At 36.5% G+C, this 16,323-nt stretch overlaps 1 long non-coding RNA gene across 1 annotated transcript; it reads right to left on the bottom strand.

Moving 5' to 3' along the window:
- Nucleotides 1–11,844: 11,844 nt before the first annotated feature.
- On the bottom strand, nucleotides 11,845–16,019 carry LOC114678847 (uncharacterized). Its single transcript, XR_003730428.2, has 3 exons — nucleotides 15,780–16,019; nucleotides 14,891–14,995; nucleotides 11,845–12,784 (listed from the first exon to the last, which is right to left on the bottom strand). It is a non-coding gene; the product is annotated as an uncharacterized LOC114678847 (long non-coding RNA).
- Between the last annotated feature and the right edge of the window lie 304 nt (nucleotides 16,020–16,323).

The raw sequence follows: 16,323 nt of genomic DNA on the forward strand, positions 1-16,323 counted from the left end.
CTGTTAACAGTAGTTTATGTTTATGAACTCAATTTTCACAACAATCCTGAGGAGTATCCTGTCATCACAGTCATATCCATTATCACTATCATTACCATCATCACCATCCTCTTCATCATCTGCACTTTACAGATGAATAAATGGAGGCACAACAAGGTTAAGTTAGGTTTTTTTTAAGATCTCCCAAGTAATTTGTTGATCTGAAACTTAACCATGATTTGAATCCTGAAAGTCTGGCTTCCAATTCCTTGCATTTGACCACAGTATTGCACTTGCTCTCTATATCACTGTCTAGTATGCAGGAGGGACAGCATCATTGCTTTTTTCTTCTTCATCACTTGTAAGGAAAGTGAAAATAACAGTACCATTTATTGAGTGTTTTCTATGTGACAAACACCACACTTAGAAACTTACATTATTCCTGGTCTTTATGAAAAGTATTTGAGGTGGAAATTATTATCTTCCCCTCTACAGATACGAAGCTGAAGCTGTGGTCATAATTTCCTCAAAGTCACAGATTACATTTACATAGCTCCAAAGTCAGAAATCTATCTGTGACACGCCATATCATAAAATGTTTACTAATAGGAAAAGGTTTCTTTCTTCAGAACTGGATATAAATTAAACACGATTGCTTCACTGCAGTTATTTCATTGTCTATAAATTTATATTGAAAATTTAAAAGCCAAAAATACTCTCTCTAATATGGAAATTTAGTGAACATTTGTTGTATTTCTTATCTCCTTATCTATCAAGCTACTACCTATTTCTTTATTTTCTTTCACCATTTTACATCTTTAAAGGAGAGGTTACATTTTACTTCCATAGTTATCATGTCAATGTGCGTTTGTATTTATGATGTATATAGATATACATATAACATCTATGTCTTCATAAATAATATATGCCTATAATATTTGTACGCTTAATAAGTAGAATCACCTTGTATGTATAATTTTGTCATTTTCTTTTTTTACTCAATGTATTTTTGAAATACACATGTTTTATTATGTAATAATTTAGTCCATTTATTTTAACTGCTGAGTATTTTTCCACCATATAAAGAAACCACAACCTCAATTTTTTTGCATGACTCACTTCCCAGTCTTTTGAATGTTGGCTTCCTTCTGCACTCATCACTTGAAACTGCTCCATTAAAAGTCACCAAATCTACTAGATTTTAAAAAATACTCATCATTTTTAATCCATCCTTACATTTGGGTGCTGTTAATTACCCTCATTTTCTTGAAATGTCCTCCTTTCTTGATTTTTGATTTTGTGAAAGTACACCTTTCTTGATATCTTTGTTCTTCTCCTTTTTGTTGTTTAAATGCAGGTGTTTCCTGAAGGTACATACTTAATTTTCTTCTTTCTCCCTTGACAGTCTCATTCATATCACGGCTTCAATTGCAAATAACTCTCCAATCCATATTTGACTTGTTTCCAGTTGTCTGCCGGACACTGCTAGTTGGATGTCACGCTTGACCTAAATATACACTTTTCCTCTTAAATTTGTTCCTCTTTCTCTGCTTCCTATTTAAGTAAGTGGCAGTGGCACCATCTTAGCAATCACCCAGGCTCAAAACCTTGGAATGATTTATAAGTCCCTTGGGTCTCATCAGTTGCCAGGACCTGCAAATTACTGTTCTATTCATTCTACCAAATTGGTTCCCACTGCCACTACCCTAGTTTAAACCCCATGACTTCTAGGCTTTTCACAATAGTATAACTTGTTTTCATATTTCTAAGTGTCTTTCTGCTTCCTAGGCTTCCTGTATCCTGCTTGATTAATTTTCCTAAAGCACAATTCTGTTCATCATATTTCCCTGTTTGAAGGCTTTTAACAGCTCTACGTTGCTTATAAAATAAAATCCAAACCTTTTCAGAGGAATTTCGCTTCTCTACAAATTGATTTGTTTACCCCTCCAAACTTATTATTTTTCTATTTAATATTCTTCATATGCCTATCAAATTGGACATCTTGCTCTTTCTGTTATTTGCTTGTGTAGTCTGGGTTAAATTGTGGTAACAAGCTGCTCCAAAAGTTGTGTCTCGAAATAACACAAGTTTATTTCTTATGTAATCGATGTAGTCATTTCAGGTCAGCAAGACTGTTCTTTCTTCACTGCAGTCACTCAAAGACCCCGGCTAAGGGAACAGCCACCATATTGAATGTTGCTGCTCTCTATCATGTGGGAAATAACTTTAGAGGGTTTTGCACTAGCAATTAAATGTTATGGAACAGAAGTGATAAACATCACTTCAATTCACAAGTCCCTGGCCAGAATTAGTCACATAGCCCTAACTCATTGTTAGTGAAACTAGAAATTACAACCTACCATGTGGTACAGGAGAAGAAAAACAGATATTGATGAACAGCATTGAAGATCGACACAGTTCCCAATACTTATTTTTATCATTTTTCTTCTGTAGACCAATGCTGATGAAACTTAAAATATTCTTCGTTCTCTTCTATCCTTGTTCAGATCCTGCTTACTCTTAATTCCCAGCACAGCTATCACATCTTCAGTGAATTATTTCCTAATCATCCAAGACAGACATATTCTCTCTCTCCTCTAATTTCTCGTAGTCCTTTATTTTTGGGATAATCATTGTTATCCATGATTATGCATTATTTCCTAGACGTCAGGATACATGATTTTATACAAAAAAACTCACGTAGTCAAGAGTTTTATTGACCCTTGACTACATAATTTTTTTCAGTGAATACGTAAATCCCATAAATTGAATCAGAGTGTATTCTGATTACTTGGAGATTCATTTCTTTTGAAAGACTGGCTTCTTCTACTACCTATTTATAGGGGAGATGTTTATTCCTCATTATATATAAGGATGGATACTATATATATGTGTATATATATGCATATACATATACACATATACACACATATATAATCATTGTATATCTACATGTATGATATATGTATATTTATATATCTTATGTATATATACATATAGTTAGCAGCTCCTAGCTACTATGGTATAAATATAGAGTAAATTAATTATGAATCTGCCTTATTCTCACTCTTCTCACTCTGAAATTGCTGGCAGTGCTATTATAACTCTTTTCAGTCTTCTTTTTCAATAGATGGTTTATTTGACCATTGCCCTTTGATAGCAATAAGATAGATAGTCTAAGGGCTCTTTCCTATGTGAAATATTTTAAGGAATGTCCATAAGGGGAAAACACAAGTGACAAGATAAAATTAAAGTAGTGAAATCCTGTCCTTCTGTCCTTCTTCCTTCATTTCTCCTTTCTTTATCAAAGATTTATTGGACATTTATTCTGTATATGGTACTATGATTAGATACACTATTGGAATAGGCACAGACCCTGTCTTGGGGGAATCTTCAGTCCAGAAGGAGTAATAACATATAAAACCTCCCTGCAATAACTTGACTTGAAATTACTATTTTCTCAACTATACACCTGGCCAATGCCTGCTCAAGCTTTAAATCTCAGATTAGATATTCTATCCTCTGGAAAGCCTTCCTTGATTTCCCAAGTTTGATCTGGCACTTTAACAATGTTTTGGATGGATTAATTAATTATTTCTAAGGAAAGAGCTCAGGGAAGTTTTAACAGAGGAAATGATTGAAAAAAAATAGTCTGAAAAATGAATAGGAGTTTGCCAAGCAAAGCAAGAAGGGAGAAAATTGTCCTTATCCAAAGGTGACAATGATATGTTGAGCAAAGGAGTCTATGAGCATATTTCTATTACTGGAGCTTAAATTGTAAAAACTGTTTTGGGAAAAGAAGTTGGGAGATATGCAGGAACCCGATTCTGAATGACTTGGGTGTCATGCTGTGGGGAACCTCTAACGAAATTCAAGAAATGAAGTGGCAAGGCCAGATTTACTTTTCAAAAATTATACCATTGATGAACTATGCGAAGTAAATTTGAAGGCAGGGGAACTATCATAAGATATTTCCAAGGAAGAGATAATTAGATTTCAAAGTAACATGATGGAAGGGGGTTCAGAAGAAGAAAATAGACATTTGGGAGAATAAATAGAAAATATGCGGTAACAGCCTGCTTGTAGTAGGCAAAGGAGAATAAGAAATTGAGAATGTTATTTTGTTTTCTTGCACAATTGAATGGCTAAAGATCACAGATGAAGAAAGTATAGGAGAAAAAGTTGGTTTTGAGGTTGAATAAGTTAAATTGGGAATCTCAATTTTCTCTCTTGAGAAGGAGGAGTTGACATTCACTGCGGAGAATAAAAGCATAGGAGCTGGCTAGGGGTTTTGAGTGGCATGGCACATGTTTTGAATTATAAGGGAAACAAGAGTGGGAACTGACAGAGGACAAGTAAACCCTTTATGAGCAATCGAGAGAGGCAAGCTGAAGTTGGAGGGTATAAAAATTTAGTAGCCCCAGTCTATAAGTTTGTATTACTATCGTCAACCAAACTCAGAGCTGAGTACAGGGATGGACAATTTGTATGATTAATCCAGGGCTAAAAATATGTGACAAAATGATGTAGTTGCAAAGGAGTTGAGGATGTTTGTGAGCTTCCATAGGGAAGAAAATAAAGCAATTAAGGAATAGGGTGGACTCAGGAGGGGTTCTAAAGATTTTATAAGAGGGATGTCCAATCTTTTGGCTTCCCTGGACCACATCGGAAGAATTGTCTTAGGTCACACATAAAATACACTATCACAAATCATAGCTGGTGAGCTAAAAAAAAAAAAAAAAAAAAAAGCAATCACAAAAATATCTCATTATGTTTTAAGAAAGTTTATGAATTTATGTTGGGCCACATTCAAAGCCATCCTGGGCCACATGCGGTCCATGGGTTGGACAAGCTTGCTCTACAACATGGAATTGCATGTATAAAGAAAGTGGTTCCAGGAGGGAGACAGAAAGGTAAGGTGTGGTCAGAAAGCAGGAGAGAAGAATTTCTGATTTCCAAAGTAGGGAGGAGTTTTGGTTCCTGAGAAGGTCTAGGAGGAGACATGAACAAGGGTTAAGGCAGAAGAGTGGAAGTGAGCCCTCTAGAATTGAAGGCATGGTTGACAGCTGTGAAAGGATGGTGAGGAGTTCTTTTGTATGGACGTTGAAATTGTTCAGGGTAATAAGAGGCATTCAGGCAGAAGAAGCCTGTAATTTGGATGATCTCCATGATGAATATGGAGGTTATAACCTAGAAGCCACATGAAGATGACACAAACAAGGAAGGTATGTTTTGTGAACAAATAAATTGATCTTTGGTGTAGAAGAAGGATTATTTTTCTTTTTATTTTTGGATTATAGTGTAAGCATAAAATGGTCTCTTAGGAGAAACCTGAAATCTCTTGAACAGAAGGTCAAAATGAGGAGGGGGTGAAGTGGAGGCAGTTCATCATGCTCCCATTTGCATGGTACTGAGGTGTAAAATAATGAAAGACCTTTACTAAAAAAATGCTGCAAAGAAAGTTCTGCCTTTGGGGAAAAGCTAAATTTGAATTGGAGCAAGCAGTCGGAGGGGACATTGTTCTGTAAAGAGGAATAAGGATGTAATGTTTATGTCCTGAGATTAGTTCAAAAAGGAGAGGATCAAGAAGGAGACAAGAGAACAGGGTAGATGTTACATAAATGGCCAAAGATGGCTTCTGCGCATCTCATACTGTTTCCTTATTTACAGCTGGTGAGGACCACTAGCCCAAAGGCTGCTAGCACGAAATTCAAATTCCTATGCACCTAAGTGATTTAAATATAGCCCAAAGAAGACTATGTTTAGCCATTTAGAACTTGCCCACTTTACATATTCCATAAATTTTTACCTGGGTGATGGTAGTCAATTATAGGGTTGGGTGACATGAATGTAATTGATCTTAAACATCCAAACTTTAGGGCCCAGTTATCCTGATGCTAGAACCAGCTGAGACCGTCAGTTGCAAAACATAAGTAGAAATCTACAGGGGCTTCTTTTTTACCAGATGTAATAAAATATGAGTACCAAATTAATATAACTAAGGAAATATAATGATGAGAAACAAGGATATGTTAACTCTTCTTAGAGAAATGAAATATAATCATGGGGGAAAAGATTTCAATTAACACTATATCCTTTAGCTAAATTGATATGCTTCTAATTTTTTTCATGTAAATTTATGTGTTTCAATATATTATATTTTATGAACAATCTGTTTAGACTTGTATATGCGCTAGAGAAAACTGTATAATTTGGGGAATCCTATAGAGTATCCTTTTGTAAAACAAAACTTGTGTATTGTATTTGTTCAAGTGAAGTCACATATGAAAGTTTTAAAATAATACATGGAAATCAAGTGCTAATGCAGTGATAGGAAAAGTGTATTCATATATAGATTTAGATCAAATAACCAATTTGTTTGACCCTTTGTACAAATGTTTGTTTAATTATTGTGGTTCTCTTTGAAAGGATTTCCTTCTCCAAACTTTCAACATGGGTAGTTTTGTTTGGGACTCAGAATTGTATTTAGAAAAAGAATCTATAAAATTATGTTTTACTAAGGAATATAGGTTGAAGTTTGTGTATACATTTGCATGTATGTGTGCCTATATGTGTGTTTGTATTGTGTTTATGCAAATGTGTGAGTGAATGTGCATATGCAGTGGGTAAATATGTGCGTCAAGGGGGCATTATAAAGATATTTTCAGATGCGTTTAAGATAGGAAGGAAAAGCTAGATTTCTCAGGGCTGGAATTCACTCTCATGAGACACACAGCCTGATTAATGTCCTCTTATACTGCAAGGGTTCCAGTTATTTTCCAATCTGTGCTGGCTGTGTTTCTTTTGAGTTTGAAACTACTATTGGGTTAGAGGAGAGCAAGACAATCTGACCCAAAAGGTGGGGCAAATAGGCTTTAAATCATATGTATTCTCAAGATAGTCAGCAAGCCATTTTGAGATGACAGATGAGGGCAGACAAAGCTTTTGTGTTTACCAGGTGGAGGTGAATTAAGCTATGGCAAGAAGGAACAAGATGGAGAGCAGCAGTGCAGGGTCAGGTAGTATTTCCCAGCTTCATTTCTTTAAGTTTTTAAATGGCCACCTGAATTTAAATTAAATCTCATAAATCCTGGCATAAAATTATATAATATAACACTAGTCTTTTTAACCAAAATCGGAGTTATTAAGTTATTGCACGATCCTAATCAATACCCTCTGGTACACTTTGATAAAACAGCAGCAAAATCATAAATCAAGCTCTTTGCTTTGTATTTTAAATTAAACTGAGAAAATATGGTTGTGAACTTTCCTAAACTGATGTGTTTTCATAATTTAATTTAAAATTTAAAACAGGTTAGATCAAATTTTTGATACAAGAAAAATCATTTTTTTAAAGACAATATATGCATAGGTCAATGTAAAGTACTCTGTCACACTTTTTGAAAGTTTAATTCTTTGTCAGTCATGCACCATTCTTCCTAAGAATAGAATACTAATAATTTCTGCCTGCAGAGAATCATGAAGACTTGGTAGTTAATGAAAACTAACCATGGGAAAGAACAAATCCAACACTTTCTGCTATCTAATTATCTCAGCATAATTAACTGTTTTCTAGATTTAGTGCCTAAATCCTTTTTTTTTTCCAAACTTGAATTTCATAGTCTTTTTGATTACACAAATATGATAGTCTATAATATATGTGAACTGCAGAGAGCACATAAGGAATAATTAAATTCACCTGGATTTCTTTGTTTCTTTTTAACTTCATCTCCACCCCCTAAGTTTTGAATGCAAATTTAAAATACTGCTTCTCTGCAGACAATCACACCATCACCATTTCTTCCTTCTCACTAAAATGCAACTTCTAAGATGTGTCTAAATAAAAACAAAGAAATCACACATTTGGAGATAATTAGTGCTTTTGCTTGAGAAAGATTTATCCATTCTCGAGACATGTTTCTATGTCCATAGAAATCAGTGTTAATCATTTGGGTATCTCCAAATGCTTGATCAAAGGTTCACATTTTGCCTCTCAAAAGTATTAGTTCATAATTCATTAACATTTTTTTAAGTCTCAGGGAACAAGAGAGTAAATAGCCCAAGATACTTTCTTCTTGACCACTAACATAAGTATGGTTAAAGCCAAAGAAAAGGCCAGTAAATGAGAAAAATGCAAATGTTCATCATATTCCATTGCTGTTTTGACACAGCAATTAGATTTGTGCAGAACAGCAAGATTGTTCCAATTCTATTCTCCCAAACATAAGTCTTAAAAAAAGAGGTTACATTTGTGACTGTAGCTCGTGGAGCATCCAATCTGGCATCCTGAAAATCCATATGTAAGCCACACTTATATCTTAAACCTGTCAAACAAATAAATGTACAGAAGCAGTAATTTATGTACTTTATAGACTGTTTTGCCCTTTTAGAGCAAAAGCCTAATTTTCAAGTGTTGCTATTTTAACTTCTGGCAGTGCCTGGGAGATAACTGAGGTTCAAAATGTGAATTTTACAAGTAAAATGTGATTCAAAAATTGATTTACTCTGTTCTCACTACATGTGAGACAGAGAAGAGAAATGCTGGGTGTTTGTGAGCTTTAGGCAAGGGGAAACATATTGCTAAGTACAGAAGCCACGCAAAACTTTGCGGGTTTTCAGTTTAGAAGTGAACTTGAGCCTTTCCCAGTTCAAGTTCTGTTTAGGGCCGGCAAAACATGACTTTCTGATTCAAAGAAATAAGGCTTAAAAAGGCTTATAAAACAGGCTCACAGGCTTCTTGTACATCAAATAGCTCTTACACAATGGCATTTAGATGATTTAAGTGTAAATGAATCAAAGACATATGGATTGCATTTCCCTTGAAATACGCATGGGTTTGAAAATGAAGGGAAAACACACTTGCCAAAATCCTTTTTGGGTTGTGCTGCATCAAAAACATTTGGAAAATGACTTTAAATGTTTGGAAGAACCCCAGACATCGGGTTCAGCCACCCCTGGAGATTAAATCAGTGTCCTTCATCCAATGATAACTAGTCCCCTGTTTTGCAAAGACATTTCTTAAAAATGTCAAGTCCCAAACCTGACACTCCTGAAAACTGACTTTCTTAATGCTTGAATTGCTAATTCAATGATAGGGTCTTATTATGGAGTCTTCCCCAGAGATCAGGAATCCATTTTGTGTTAGTTAAGCCACCAGAAGTACATTTCAATTTTACCCAATTTTTCAAGTGTGGTTAAAAATGTAAGTTCTCTCTGTCCTGGAGGTAAAAATTATGTTTCTAGGGAGCTGAAAGGAAATCGAGTTTTCAAGCTGAATGAAAGAACTAAATGATCAGAGGATAAAAATGGAAAACTTGTTTATTGTAAATGTATTCAGGCAGGAGTTCTGACATCACATAGATGTTAACATACTTATTTAAGAAAAAGAAAAGGAAGAAAGGAAGGAAAGGAAAAAAGGAAAGAAGGAAGAGAGAGAAGAAAGAAAGAGGGAAAGGAGGAAAAAAGGAAAAAAACTGGGTGGTAAAATGTCTTTGGAATCAAGAAAAGATGGAGTGAAATGCAAAAATAAATTGGGTTTAACAGAAATAGGCAGTTTCATGAAATAGCTAGGCAGCAATAAGAACAAAACACCAATTACAACAAATTCGAACAGACCAATGCACAAGAAGGAGACATGGTGACATGAGTGAAAAATGGGTTGGCGCAAGTGATGAACAAGGCATCAAAAGGAACTGGAGAAGGCATGCTATACTACTGAAAGAAAATGCATTAAATGTTGAAATAGGGAACAAAGAAAAAACACAGGACAATACCTAAACTGAGAGAAAGGCTACAAAGGCACTCAGTAACTGAACTGACGGGAGTACAAGAACAGATCATATAAAACAGGTGAAGGACTGTTATTGAAGTCTGTGCAGCCAAACGGCCTATATTAAAAATACTAGATCAGATTTTGCATCCAGTTATGATGTGAGAGGAAACAGCTTTCAAAATTGTTTAATGACCTCCTGATAGGAAGGTTAACAGGATTATCACACAGTTCACTGGAGGATGGACAGCAACTCTCAGCATGTTCCTCACTCAACATGTAATTCCAGTATTCTCCTTTATAGGGAGGTGCAATATCATTGTGCTACTCAAAAGCCTTAGTTGAAAAGTCAGGATGCTTTTAATGAGGGAAGTTCAACATAAAAGGGAAATGTGGAAGGGAAGAAAATGGGTACTAAAACCTGACCTCTTCTAGCATAATTCTGCCCAACTAACTATGGGGGTGTCTGGGAAGGCTGAACCCTCTAGAGATTTTAGTTTGCTCTGGTCTCCTCACATCTGACTGGGCTGCCTGCATCCTCGGTAACTAGTGTGACACTCTTTGCTTCTGACATGTTACCGCTCCTCTGTTCTACTCTCCAACAATTTCTTGTTAAAGTGGGGAAATATTTTCCATCTTCTCTTCTGTTATGCAGACCACAAAGCAGTACTGCTTTGTATTATCAGCATGCTGTGGAGTCTCTAATGAGAAGGGTCTTTACGATAGGTTGGCCTCTGCTAGTTGTGGCATTAGTACCAGCCGAGTGTGGGAGAGTGGTGATGGGGAAGGAAAGAAAGCAATACTCAGACAATACTCTGAGCAATGCTCATTAGTTGTGGAAGAACAAATCATAGTTTTTCTCTTTGGACCACCCATTATTTTTACCCTAGACTTAGATTCTCTGACTCCTGAGAAATTGTATTAGGGTAATTAGTGCCAGGTGCTATAACAAAACAACCTTAAAATCTTAGTGACTTCACCCACTAAAGGTTTTTCTTCTGGCAGCTTTCCATTCCATGATTCTGGAATCCCAATTCTTCCATCTTGTGGTGAAATTATTTTCTAGGGCCTCTGCAGAGTTTTCTGCTGTATCATCTGTATTTAGCTGTCTGGCTAACAAAGAATGAGGAAGATCACATGACACATTTTGTGGCCATGACTGGATGTGGTGAACATTACTCCCATGACAGGGCCCCAGGCTTAACTGCAAAGGAGACTGGGAAATGTAGTTTTCCTAAGTGCTCAGGAAGAAAAATGTGATTGGTGAATATTTAGCCAGTCTCTGCCATACTCACGAAGGGACTTTTCCATCCCCAATGTAAATTAACCCTGGGATCTGTCCTCCCAGCCTTTTCTATATATTCAGATATGTCTGAATTCATGACCATTATTTAATGTGGAAACTGAGACAGATTAAAGTATACATAGTTAATAAGTGACAGATCTGAAACATAATTCAAATTTGCCTGAATCTCAAGTTATGTTCTGCCTTCAAATTTTATACTTCAGGGAATGGCATCAGGAACAACATCAGATTGGGAGGAAGTTGACTCCTTTGCACCCCTGGAGCCCTCTGAGATATCAGACCTTCAGAGGCATCAAAGGTTTGGTTCAGTTGTTACTATAATTTAGGGGAGCTAAGGGTACCTCTCCTGACGTTACAGAGGAAACCGAGATTGATATTGTCTTGCAGTGGCAAGGAAGTGAAAATCACTGAGAAATAGAGAACGCCTCCCCCTCCAAGTCCGATGCAGGAAGATGGCCATGTTAAATGGCCTCAGAAAATATCTACACATCTTTTTCACTTTCTTCAGAACTCTGAGGAAAAAGTTAAGAGAAGGTCATTGAGAAGGAAATACAAGATATGGCTTGGATTTTAGCATCATGCTTTCATTGTAGCTTTTCTTTTTTGGCAACTGCATGAATATGGATGTATTTTTAACCTCACAGAGCCTCAGTTTTCTTATCAGTAAAATGGAGAACGTGAAATGCAAAGTAGTAAGAATTAAATAATTTATACTAGTACTATGCCTAAAAAATCAGAGGCATTGCAACTAAAGGTTTCTCCATTTCTCTTTTTATTAACACTTTTTCTTTCATAAGTGCGCCATCAAGGGGAGGCATGATGGTGAAAAGGCAATTCTCACAGATGCTATGAAGATACATGAGACAAAATGGTAAATAAATAAATAAATAAATAGTCAGTTTCTTCATTTATCCGTCCATTCATTCAATAATTAATTCATTCTTTCACACATCTACCAATATATACTCACTACTGACAAAACATCACGGTGGACATTAGAGAAATCTAAAATGGATAGCATGACCCTTGCTCTCAAGATCTATGTCCCCTAGTGGAGGAGCAGGCATATGCAAAAGTCAAGGAAATTACAAGGTGAAATATGATAAATTACATATTTAAATTAAGTACTGTGGTAGTGCAGAAGAGGGAGACTAGAGCAGAGAATGTGAAAAATTTAAGAGAAGCAGCAGCATTTATGTTGGAACTTGAAGAGTGGTAATTCTGGGATTTTCTGTTATTAGGAGAAATTTCAGAGCAATAATCTTATTGGCAGGAGGCAAGAGTAAGTCTTTTGAAGCTAGGGTTGCATAGCATGAACACCAGTTTTCTTAGAATGTTTATTACAGATCAATAAAAATGAGTCAATTTTTAAAGATGTTTTTATTCACAGTCATAAAATTATAAAAATTAAAAAATTCTTATAAAACATTTCTTACTTCTTTATACATATTTACCAAAATGTTAATAATAGATACTATTTTAGTTAGTTTGCTTGAGGGCCTGTATTCTTTGGCTGTCATAGCAAAATACTGTAGACTGGGTGGTTTAAATGATGGAAATTTATTTTCTCACAGTTCTGGAGAATAGAAGTCTGAGGTCGGGGTGCCAGCCTGGTCAGGTTCTGGTGAGGGATCTTTTCCTGGTTTGCAAATGGCCACCTTCTCACTGTGTTCTCACATGGCAGACAGAAGGCTCTGGTGTCTCATTGTCTTCTCATAAGGGCACCAGTCCTATGGGATCAGAGACCTACCTGTATGACCTCATTCAATCTTAATCATCTCCTTAAAGGCTCTATCTCCAAATATAGTCACGTGGCAAGTTAGGGCTTCAACATATGAATGTGGGGTGAGGTGGGAACAATTCAGTCCATAGCAGAGGCTGGTAGGATTCACCCCAAGTTGCTTTCTCTGCCTTAGAAACATAGGTATAATCCCATTTGAGGACAGATCAGAGAGGTAATAGGAGCAGAATGTTTTGCTTTACCCAGTAATGCCTCAGAGTTGTCACAATTAAACAGTTCAAATGGACAATGTCGGTATGATTTGTATACCGATAAGGCAATATCTATTTGAAATAGTAAACTAATTGACCTATTCTTCCCTTTGAGAGAAACCTTTGAAGATTCTCATAAGACTAGATATAAATTTCAGAATTTTCATTGCTAGTTTGCTAGAAAATCCACACAAATTTTTACAGGTTGGCCAACATTTTTACAGCTGTGTTGCATTTTTTTTTTTTTTTTGCAGGTAACAGGTATTTTTCAGCCTACACAATTTAATCATGATTAATATCATGTTCTTCAAAACAAACATATATGGCTTGTAGCAATAAAAATAATCACTCTTAGTTGACTAAGGAGTGTCGAGACATCTAAATGTTTGCTAGAAGTTGAGAGTTAATTTCAAAGAGATGCCATCTTTCAAAAGTAACTACCTATTTGGCAAAACTATTGCCAATAAAATATAATAAGAGGTTCTGATTCTTTTCATGTTTAGTTCACATATCATGACTATAATTCTGCTTCATAATTCACATTCAATTCTCACTTTACTTGTTATGTATTTAATACAGCTACATTGTGCTATAAAAAGAGAATTTGGACAGGATATCTGTTAGTGTTAAACTGCTTGTTTTTATGTCCCCTCAGTCAGAACCATCCCTGGGGAAATGTTGGCCCTGGGGAAATCACATGGTGTGCTCTTTTTCCTCTACTTTGGCATTTTCATGCAACAGAAAGGATGTTCAACAGAACAGCAATGACTCTGGAAAGGGAAAAGAAATCACAGATGGGCCAAGTGCAGTTTAGGAGGTGTGTGTGGAAGGAGAAGCAGGGCCAAGACAGTCTTTAGCCCATAAGAGACTTTGTTACAATTAGAAAAAAAAAAAAATACCACTTCCCCTGGGTAGACACAGGCAATCTCACGCTAGGGTATATGGCTTGGCAAACAGAGTGAAGGCTGGACTTCAGCTCCCATTTGCCCCTTCAGGTGGGCAACTGTCTGCAGTGATTTGGGTCAGGGCCAAGTTGAAGACTAAATGGAGAGATCAGCTCTTAACAGTACCCACTATTATACCTCGCACATAGTAAGTAGTTGGAAGATGATGAGTGAATAATTTAATCGCAATTATATTTGAACACTACTCAATTCTTTGTAGAAGACAATATTCCAGAATGAGCTTACAAGCCTAGATTCCAAAGCTTTTCTATTAATATGAAGAAAAGCATTTATAAGCAGTGTGGTCAATCTGTAAAATTTCCTCTTGAATAAGATGAATGATAGTCTCAGAGAAAAACGAACAAGAATTTGTGTTATTTAGTCCATTTTCTGATCCATCCAGGTAAATTTGAATATGGGATTATCTACATTTTTGTGTAAAATAAAACGATGCTTCTCTTTATCAAGTCATCAAGTTGGTTCAACACACTTTTATGCAATGTCTCCTGAGAGAGAGTGCTGTGCAAAATCAGAGGCTGAGATGATGAGCGATGGACCCTTAGCCTTTAGAGAGTTCCTCTACAACTAAGGGAGGGATTGAAATGTATTCTCAAGGGACAATACAATGGTTTCTTCTTCAGGTCCAAGACCAGCTTCATAATTTTTAGGGCTCCAGTGCAAAATAAGGTGGGTCCTGGCACTGTGCAGAAGTCAATCTCCCCTTCCCGCTGGCTGCTGTCCCTATCCTTGGTGCAAAGGTAACCCCCAGGGGATCAGAACCTCTGGGCTGGTCCATGCTCAGCTCCTGGATCTAGAGTAGGCAAGAAGCACTTTCCCAATCCCTCAACAAAGCCCAGGACTCTGTCAGCCCAAGGGAGAGACAGACATCCACCTACTTACCCTGAGATGCCACAAGCACCAGCATCTCACTCACAGGTCCCATTCCAGGGGAGTCATAACAGATACAATTTTTGAAGTTGGCCTTAAAGACTCATTTCAACAGTTCTAGAAGGGAAAAAAAAGGTAATATATAGGCAGAGATTGCTCCCTGAGGGAAAAGTATACATGTCAAAATCCAGTCTTGTGTAGGGATTTCTGGTCAACAGAGGGTTCTGCTGATGCAGGGGTGGCTGGAGATAAGTATAGGATGACATTTCTTCATTCAGTAATCATTTATTAAGTGCTGACTAGGTCTCAGGCCATGTACTAAGTGATGCTGGCATAATGTTAAGCAAAATCAGATGTGTTCTTTACCTTCATGAGTCTTATAAGCTCATGGAAAAATTGGGGTCATGTTGGGGAGGTTCTTGAATATCCTTTACATTCAGGGTTTCTCTGTTGACCTGAGAATCCTTCATGCTAGAAACATTTGTCTTTTGTCAAATGTAGAAGTTGTCAAATGTGGGCAACTTCCACCACTGCCATCCCTAAATTTAAATTAGCTCTTTTTCTACATTGCATTTATTACTATGTATTCCTATTACTCTAATGCTAAAGACTAATACATTTTTAACTTATTTTTTTACTCCTTTTCACTGTTTATTTTTAGTAATAGTGAAGACAGGAATATGTTACTTAGGTTGACTTTGCCAGAAGGTCACTTGTAGTTTGGTTGGTTGGAATTCAAAGCATATTACCCACTGTTTAACATCGCTCACCAGCCCCTAGGAACACATTTAGTCCATATGTACCTGTAATAAGTTCTACCGAATATGACTACCACATGAGAGAATGATTCTAAGGGAAAACCCACCAAAGAAAATTTGAGAAAATAAAATTTGTGACTTACCAGAAACAGATCTTTCCTGGTGTAACATGTAAGAGTTTTTCTTTGGTCATTTCCCACAACATATCAGGGCTGCTCTCTAAGGAGAAGAATGGGAGCTAAGATTAACCCTGAGGTTTGGATGTGGAAGGTATGAAGGACAAAAGTAGAGATATATGAGACAGTAGAGTTGAGGGCAGGTCTGGCTTGGCATGGGTGAGGAAGAGGGATATAGTAGTGGGTTACTATGGACAACCAGAAGACAGGGGATATCTGAATGATAACAGACATGAAGTCTGAGAAATTGAAAAGAGAGGCAAAAATTAGGGAGGGGCCAAGTTGTTATTTACTAACTTCATAAGAATTGTGGTAGTGCCAACATTTTGCCCAGCTACTGAAAGTCATCTTGGAAACTATCAGGTAATAGGAGCAGAAAAGAACAGGATTAGTGAGAAAAAAAAATGAGGCTATGTTATGTGGGATATATGATAGAATGTATGCTTCACATGGATAGAGAACATGTCTTGTTCATTGCTTACTTCCCAGCGCTTAACCCAGTTCTTTGCAC

This window comes from Macaca mulatta, chromosome 6, assembly GCF_049350105.2.
Source record: "Macaca mulatta isolate MMU2019108-1 chromosome 6, T2T-MMU8v2.0, whole genome shotgun sequence".
NCBI classification, from domain to species: Eukaryota; Metazoa; Chordata; class Mammalia; order Primates; family Cercopithecidae; genus Macaca; species Macaca mulatta.